We start from the raw sequence: 9,090 nt of genomic DNA, 5'->3' as shown, positions 1-9,090 counted from the left end.
ACTAAGCACTTGGGAGGTACAAGTTGGCAACATATAGAGACAGTCCCTACCCAACAGTGGGCTCACAGTCTAAAAGGGACGAACAGGAACCGTGGTCGACTTCATTTGCTTGTATCCACCCCAGAGTTTAGTACAGTGCCTGGCACATAGTGAGCACTTAACAAATATCACAGTTATTACTGTTATTATTCATTCCTCGTGTGTTAGGTTGAGAATACAAAATCAGCCAATTCAGAGCATTTACAATGCAGCTGTATATTGGTAAGATTTCCACTCAGTGAGATCTCTGAAACTGATCCCCACAGAGAAGCACCGTGACCCTGGAGTCCAGACCCTGGAGTTAGAACACCTAGGTTCTAGTCCCAACTCCCCCATTTACCTGCTGTGTGACCTTGGGCAACTCACTTCACTTCTCTGTGCCTCAATTACCTCATCTCTAAAATGGGGATTAAGACTGTGAGCCCTGTGTGAGACAGGGACTGTATCCAACCAGATTATCTTGCATCTACCCCAGTACTCAGTACAGTGCCTGGCACATGATAAGTGCTTAACAAATACCATTATAATAAAAAAATCCTTATTTAATCCATTTGGGTCACAGGACTATTCACACCCCACATTAAACAAATGCAAGAAAGTTTGACAAACAATGAGAAATGCCATTAACTTTTCAACACATTTTACTAATTTTAATCCAATGGAAAAAATAATTCATTATTTTGTTAGATTTAATTAATTTACTAAACTCCTCATGGTTCATTGAATTCAATCCTGTATCTGTGATCTTTCTGGGACCATTAAGCTCATGGGATTCAACTCCATCTCTGCTAACTCATAAAAATCTCATCAAAATGGAAATAAAATGCAATTTTGAACTTGCTAATGAGAGAAAAAAATGTTAACTTCCTGGCACTGTTGAATTAATGGCTTCTCTTTTCCAACCCACTTTGCACTGGGGCAAATAAAGTGAAATGAAGAATATTTGTATAAAAAGCCCTTTACTATTCCCGTCATTTTCAACGTTTCTCCTGAAATCACAAGGACAAAAGAATTGGAGAAGCAGCTTGGCTCAGTGGAAAGAGCCCGGGCTTTGGAGTCAGAGGTCATGGTTTCAAATTCTGGCTCCGCTAATTGTCAGCTGTGTGACTTTGGGCAACTCACTTCACTTCTCTGTGCCTCAGTTACCTCATTTGTAAAATGGGGATGAAGACTGTGAGCCCCCTGTGGGACAACCTGATCACCTTGTAACCTCCCCAGCGCTTAGAACAGTGCTTTGCACATAGTAAGTGCTTTTTAAATGCCATTATTATTATTATTATTATTATTATTATATAATATGTAATTATATAATATTATATAATATTATAATAATAATAATAATTGGAAGAGGATTTCTTCAGCAGGGCCTAGATCCTGGGCCTGGAAGGAGAAGGACTTGGGTTCTAATCCTAACTCCATCACTTCCTTCCTGTGTGATCTTGAGCAAGTCTCTTTCCTTCTCTGGGCCTCAGTTTTCTCATCTTTCAAATGGGGATTCAATACCTGTACTGCCTTCCACTTAAGACTGGGAGCCCCATGTGGGGCAGGGCCTGTGTCCAACCCTATTACTTTCCCCAGTGCTTAGTTCAGTGCCTGGTACATAGCAAGCGCTTAACAAATACTATCATTATCATTATTATGAAAAGAGCATGGGCTTGGGAGTCAGATGTCATGGATTCTAATACCGGCTCTGCCAATTGTCAGCTGTGTGACTTTGGGCAAGTCACTTAACTTCTCTGTGCCTTAGTTACCTCTTCTGTAAAATGGGAATTAAGACTGTGAGCCCCATGTGGGACAACCTGATTACCTCGTATCTCCCCCAGTGCTTAGAACAGTGCTTGGCACATAGTAAGCGTTTAACAAATACTACCATTATTATCAGTATTATTGTTATTAATGTTGTGATTATTCCCATCCCTTTTTTCCTCTCCTGGAATCTTGTTCTTCACCTCAAACCCTTATGACTTGCTTATTTGGCCTATTTATCAATCCATCAGCTAATACCACAGAGAAGGAGTAAGGTTTAATGGAAAGAGCTGGGAGTCAGGGTGCCTAGGTTTGATTCCCAGCTCTGCCACTGGCCTGCTGTGTGATCTGGGGTGAGTCTCTTAACTTCTCTGCGGCACGGTTTCCTTATCTGTGAAATGACTATCTGGCAGTTTTTCCTCTCTCTAAGACTACTGGGCTGTGTGGGACAAGGGATTATGTAAACTCCTCACCCTGGGCTTCAAGGCTCTCCATCACCTCGCCCCCTCCTACCTCACCTCCCTTCTCTCCTTCTGCAGCCCAGCCCGCACCCTCCACTCCTCCGCCGCTAATCTCCTCACCGTACCTCGCTCTCGCCTGTCCCGCCATCGACCCCCGGCCCACGTCCTGCCCCGGGCCTGTAATGCCCTCCCTCTGCCCATCCGCCAAGCTAGCTCTCTTCCTCCCTTCAAGGCCCTGCTGAGAGCTCACCTCCTCCAGGAGACCTTCCCAGACTGAGCCCCTTCCTTCCTCTCCCCTCGTCCCCCTCTCCATCCCCCCATCTTACCTCCTTCCCTTCCCCACAGCACCTGTATATATGTATGTATGTTTGTACATATTTATTACTCTATTTATTTATTTATTTTATTTGTATATATCTATTCTATTTATTTTATTTTGTTACTATGTTTGGTTTTGTTCTCTGTCTCCCCCTTTTAGACTGTGAGCCCACTATTGGGTAGGGACTGTCTCTATATGTTGCCAATTTGTACTTCCCAAGTGCTTAGTACAGTGCTCTGCACATAGTAAGCGCTCAATAAATACGATTGATGATGATGATTATGTAAACTTCTCCTCTAGATTGTAAGCTCGTTGTGGGCAGGGAATGTCTCTATTTATTGTTCTATTGTACTCTCCCAAGATCTTAGTACAATGCTCTGCATACAGTGAGTGCTCAGTAAGTCCAATTGAATGAATGAATGTCTGATTTTACTATATTTCATCTAATCCATTGCTTGGCACAGTAAGTGCTTACTGAAACTTCTTGGGGAAAGAACGTGGCCTATTGGAAAGAGCTCAGACCTGGGAGTCAATGGACCTGGGTTCTAATCCCATCTCCATCACTTGTCTGCTCCGCGACCTTGGACGAGTCATTTAGAGAAGCAGCAAGGCCTCAGGGATAGAGCACGGGCCTGGAGGTCAGAAGAACCTGTGTTCAAATCCTAGCCCTGTCACATTTGTCTGCTGTATGATCTTGGGCAAGTCACTTAAATTCTCTGTACCTGTTACCTCAACTGTAAAATGGGGAGTGAGATTGTGAGCTCCATGCGAGACAGGGTCTGTGTCCAACCCGATTTATTTGTATCCACCCCAGTGTTCAGTGCTTAGTACTGTGCCTGGCCCATAGCAAGCACTTAAAACGTGCAATAGTCGTTATCTAATCCCGGCTCCACAACTTGTCAACTGTGTGACTTTGTGACTTCTCTGTGCCTCAGTTACCTCATCTGGAAAATGGGGCTCAAGACTGTGATCCCCATCTGGGACAACCTGATAACTCCCCCAGCACTTAGAACAGTGCTTGGCACATAGTAAGTGCTTAACAAATATTATTGTTATTATTATGATTGTTATTATTATTACTTCTCTGTGCTTCAGTTCCCTCATCTGTAAAATGGGGATTTAATGCCTGTTTTCCCTCTTACTTAAACTCTGAGCTCCATGTGGATCATGATTCCCTTGTATCTACAACAGTGCTTAGAACAGGGCTCAGCACCTAGAAACAGCTTACAAACACCACAGTTATTATTAATACATGCCCTATAATAATAATTACAATGGTAAACTCATTCCTTAAATTCACCAGGCATTTTTCTTTATTTTTCCAAAGCACTTTCATAGAAATAATTTTATTTTATCTTCACACGCATCCTTAATCCACTCTGTGAGTTGAGAGAAGCAGGTTTTTTCATCCGCTCTCCTAGCCCCACAGCATTTATGTTCATAGCTGACATTTAATTATTTCTATTAATGTCTATCTCCCCTTCTCTAGTCACTCATTCAATCATATTTATTGAGCACTTACTGTGTGCAGAGCACTGTAATAAGTGCTTGGGAAAATATAATACAGCAATAAAGAGTGAGAATCCCTGCCAGCAATGAGCTCAAAATCTGGGGGGCGGGGGGCGGAGACAGACATCAATATAAATAAATAAAATTACAGATAGATATGTTAGGGCAGTGGTTGGGGGGAAGAGCAAAGGAAGCAAGTCAGGGCAATGCAGAAGGGAGTGGGAGATGAGGAAAAGTGGGACTTAGTCTAGGAAGGCCTCTAGGAGGAGATGGGCCTTCAGTAAGGCTTTAAAAGTGGGGAGAGTCATTGTCCGGAGGATTTGAGGAGGGAGGGCCTTCCAGGCCAAAGGTAGTACGTGGGCCAGGGGTTGGCCATGAGACAGATGAGACTGAGGCACCATGAGAAGGTTAGCACAAGAGGAGCAAAATGTGTGGACTGTGTTGTAGAAGGAGAGAAGCAAGGTGCGGTAGGAGGGAGTGAGGTGATGGAGTGCTTTAAAGCTAATCATGAGGAGTTTTTGTTTGCTAAGGAGGTGGACAGGCAACCACTGGATAATTTTGAGGAGTGGGGGTGACATGTCCTGAACGTTTCTCTGTAGCAAGATGATCCAGGTAGTGGAGTGAAGTATTGACTGGAGTGGGGAGAGACAGGAGGTTGGGAGATCAGCAAGGAGGCTGATGCAGTAATCTAGGCAGTACAGGATGAGTGATTGGATTAAAGTGGTAGCTATTAGGATGGAGAGGAAAGGGCAGATTTTAGTGATGTTGTAAAGGTGGGGCTGACAGGATTTGGTGACAGATTGAATATGTGGGTTGAAAGAGAGAGAGGAGTCAAGGATAATGCCAGGGTTACAGGCTTGTGAGACAAGAAGGATGGTGGTGCTCTCTACAGTGATGGGAAATTCTGGGGAGAGGACAGGGTTTCTATGGGAAGATATGGAGCTCTGTTTTGGACATGTTACGTTTGAGGTGACCGGAGGACATCCAAGTAGAGATGTCTTGAAATCAAGAGGAGATGTGAGATTGCAGAGGGAGAGAGATCAGGGCAGGTGATGTAGATTTGGATATCATCTGCATAGAGATGGAATCAATCACTCAATCAATCAATCAATCATATTTATTGAGCACTTACTGTGTGCAGAGCACTGTACTAAGTGCTTGGGAAGTACAAGTTGGCAACATAGAGAGACAGTCCCTACCCAACAGTGGGCTCAGTCTAGAAGGGGGAGACAGAGAAAAAAACCAAACATATTAACAAAATAAAATAAATGGAATAGATATGTACAAGTAAAATAAATAAATAAATAGAGTAATAAATATGTACAAATATATATACATATATACAGGTGCTGTGGGGAAGGGAAGGAGGTAAGACGGGGGGATGAGGAGGGGGACGAGAGGGAGAGGAAGGAGGGGGCTCAGTCTGGGAAGACCTCCTGGAGGAGGTGAGCTCTCATTAGGGTCTTGAAGGGAGGAAGAGAGCTAGCTTGGCAGATGGGCAGAGGGAGGGCATTCCAGGCCTGGGGGATGACGTGGGCTGGGGGTCGACGGCGGGACAGGTGAGAATGAGGCATGGTGAGGAGGTTAGCGGCAGAGGAGCAGAGGGTGTGGGCTGGGCTGTAGAAGGAGAGAAGGGAGGTGAGGTAGGAGGGGGCGAGGTGATGGACAGCTTTGAAGCCCAGGGTGAGGAGTTTCTGCCTGATGTGCAGATTGTTTGGTAGCCACTGGAGATTTTTGAGGAGGCAAGTAACATGCCCAGAGAGTTTCTGGACAAAGACAATCTGGGCAGCAGCATGAAGTATGGATTGAAGTGGGGAGAGAAACGAGGATGGGAGATCAATCAATCAATCAATCAATCATATTTATTGAGCGCTTACTGTGTGCAGAGCACTGTACTAAGCTCTTGGGAAGTACAAGTTGACAACATATAGAGACAGTCCCTACCCAACAGTGGGCTCACAGTCTAAAAGGGGGAGACAGAGAACAAAACCAAGCATACTAACAAAATAAAATAAATAAAATAGATATGTACAAGTAAAATAAATAAATAAATAGAGTAATAAATATGTACAAACATATATACATATATGCAGGTGCTGTGGGGAAGGGAAGGGGGTAAGATGGGCGGATGGAGGGGGGACGAGGGGGAGAGGAAGGGAGGGGCTCAGTCTGGGAAGGCCTCCTGGAGGAGGTGAGCTCTCAGTAGGGTCTTGAAGGGAGGAAGAGAGCTAGCTTGGCGGATGGGCAGAGGGAGGACATTCCAGGCCCGGGGGATGACGTGGGCCGGGGGTCGATGGTGGGACAGGTGAGAACGAGGTACGGTGAGGAGATTAGTGGCAGAGGAGCAGAGGGTGCGGGGTGGGCTGTAGAAGGAGAGACGGGAGGTGAGGTAGGAGGGGGCGAGGTGATGGAGAGCCTTGAAGCCCAGGGTGAGGAGTTTCTGCGTGATGCGCAGATTGAAGATCAGAGAGAAGGCTGATGCAGTAGTCCAGACGGGATAGGATGAGAGCTTGAACGAGCAGGGTAGCAGTTTGGATGGAGAGGAAAGGGCAGATCTTGGCAATGTTGCGGAGCTGAGACTGGCAGGTTTTGGTGACGGCTTGGATGTGACGGGTGAACGAGAGAGCGGAGTCGAGGATGACACCAAGGTTGCGGGCTTGTGAGACGGGAAGGATGGTAGTGCCATCAACACTGATGGGAAAGTCAGGGAGAGGGCAGGGTTTGGGAGGGAAGACAAGGAGTTCAGTCTTGGACGTGTTGAGTTTTAGGTGGTGGGCAGACATCCAGATGGAGATGTCCTGAAGGCAGGAGGAGACGCGAGCCTGGAGGGAGGGGGAGAGAGCAGGGGCAGAGATGTAGATTTGGGTGTCATCAGTGTAGAGATGATAGTTGAAGCTGTGGGAGTGAATGAGGTCACCAAGGGAGTGAGTGTAGATTAAGAACAGAAGGGGACCAAGAACTGAACCTTGGGGAACCCCCACAGTAAGGGGATGGGAGGGGGAGGAGGAGCCTGCAAAAGAGACTGAGAATGAACGACCAGAGAGACAAGAGGAGAACCAGGAGAGGATGGAGTCTGTGAAGCCAAGGTTGGATAGTTGGATGGAAGACTGTAAGCTCGTTGTGGGCAGGGAATATGTCTGTTTATTGTTGTATTGTTGTGAGAAGCAGCGTGGCTCAGTGGAAAGAGCCCGGGCTTTGGAGTCAGAGGTCACGGGTTCAAATCCCAACTCCTCCACTTAGCTGTGTGACTTTGGGCAAGTCACCTAACTTCTCTGAGCCTCATTTACCCATCTGGAAAATGGGGATTAAGATTGTGAGCCCCATGTGGGACAACCTGATCACCTTGTATCCTCCCCAGCACTTAGAACTGTGCTTTGCACATAGTAAGCGCTTAACAAATGCCATTATTATTATTATTATTATTATTATTATTATTATTATTATTATTATTTCCCAAGAGCTTAGTACAGTGCTCTGCATGAAGTAAGTGCTCAAGAAGCACGATTGAATGAATGACCCCTGCTTTCTGGTGGAGAAACTGAGTCCAGGAGAAATTGTGCGGCTGTAACCTGAAGGGTGTTCAGACTTCCACTGCAAATTCTTTCCACTGGTCCTACTAAAAGAGTCCCAAAAGAGAGGTTATGTTCCACATCTCACCTTCATCTCTTCTTACCTGGTTTTTTGTGCAACTGGGAATTTGGGAGATGTGGCAGAGGTTTTGGCAGACAGATAATGAAGGATGCAGAGCATTCATTCATTCATTCAATCATATTTATTGAGTGCTTACTGTGTGCAGAGCACTGTATTAAGCGCTTGGGAAGTACAAGTCGGTAACATAAGGAGACGGTCCCTACCCAACAACGAGCTCACAGTCTAGAAATGAGAGATGAAGAAGGACACATCAATCAAGCAAGCAAGCAATTAATGGTATTTATTGAGCACTTATTATGTGGGGAAGACTATACTAAGCACTTGGGAGAGAACAATTCAACAGAATTAGCAGACACGTCCCCTGCTACCCATACAGAGTTTACACTCTAGAGAGGGAACAGACATTAATATGAATAAATAAATAATTTATATCATCTATAGGGACTGACTGTAATGTATTCATTCATTCAATCGTATTTATTGAGTGCATACTGTGGGCAAAGTACTGTACTAAGCACTTGGGGGAGTACAACATAACAACAAAGAGATACATTCCTGCCCACAACGAACATATATCTACCCCAGCTTTTAGCATAGTGCTTGGCATGTCTTGTCTTATGCCATCAAGTCATTTCCGATCCATAGTGACACCACGGACACATCTTTCCTAGAGTGCCTGCTCTCCAATTGCAATCATTCTGTTTGTAGATCCATGGAGTTTTCCTGGTCAAAATCCAGACGTGGTTTACCATTGCTGCCTTCCATGCAGTAAACTCGAGTCTCTGCATTTGACTCTCTCCCATGCCACTGCTGTCCAGCATGGGTGAGTTTTGACTTGTAGCAGATTACCTTCCACTCACTATCCACTGGTCAATCTAGGAATGGAATGGGTAGGCCTCTGTTTGGCTCTTCCTCCCGTAGCCAAGACTGGTAGAGTACTGGAAACTCTCCAGGTGCGGCCCTGAGAGGGGGCTTGGCATGTAGTCACCAAAAAATTAAAAAATTCCACGACTGATCCAGAGAAGAGCAATGGAGATTTTGGCAGCTGGGAAGGTTTATCCTCAATCCTGGGGATTTCTTATGTGACATGTGTTTAATAGCCGATCCCAAAATCTTGAGTTCAGTTAGCCTGCACAGACCTCACTTTTGATCCCCAGTGTATCTTGGAGTAAGAGAAGCATCCTACCACATGCAATGGATCAGAGGATAGAACCCTCAGGACAGGAATCTAAATCTCCTATTTAATGGCCCAATTTCCAGAGAAGGAAATTTTAGCTTTTGATCTTTCAGTGGCACTAGAGGTCAGTTCTGCCCCTACTGGGAGGAACTGTTCATTCATTCATTCAATCTTATTTATCGAGCACT

General features: G+C 45.2%; 1 non-coding gene across 1 annotated transcript; it reads right to left on the bottom strand.

Annotated features, from left to right (window-relative positions):
• Window positions 1–8,558: 8,558 nt before the first annotated feature.
• On the bottom strand, window positions 8,559–8,696 carry LOC119938392. Its single transcript, XR_005454423.1, has one exon. It is a non-coding gene; the product is annotated as a small nucleolar RNA SNORA7 (small nucleolar RNA).
• Between the last annotated feature and the right edge of the window lie 394 nt (window positions 8,697–9,090).

The sequence above is a fragment of the Tachyglossus aculeatus genome, chromosome 1, assembly GCF_015852505.1.
Source record: "Tachyglossus aculeatus isolate mTacAcu1 chromosome 1, mTacAcu1.pri, whole genome shotgun sequence".
Classification (NCBI taxonomy): domain Eukaryota; kingdom Metazoa; phylum Chordata; class Mammalia; order Monotremata; family Tachyglossidae; genus Tachyglossus; species Tachyglossus aculeatus.
Note: the sequence above shows the minus strand (reverse complement) of the source record. Positions and strands in the feature narration are given on the sequence as shown.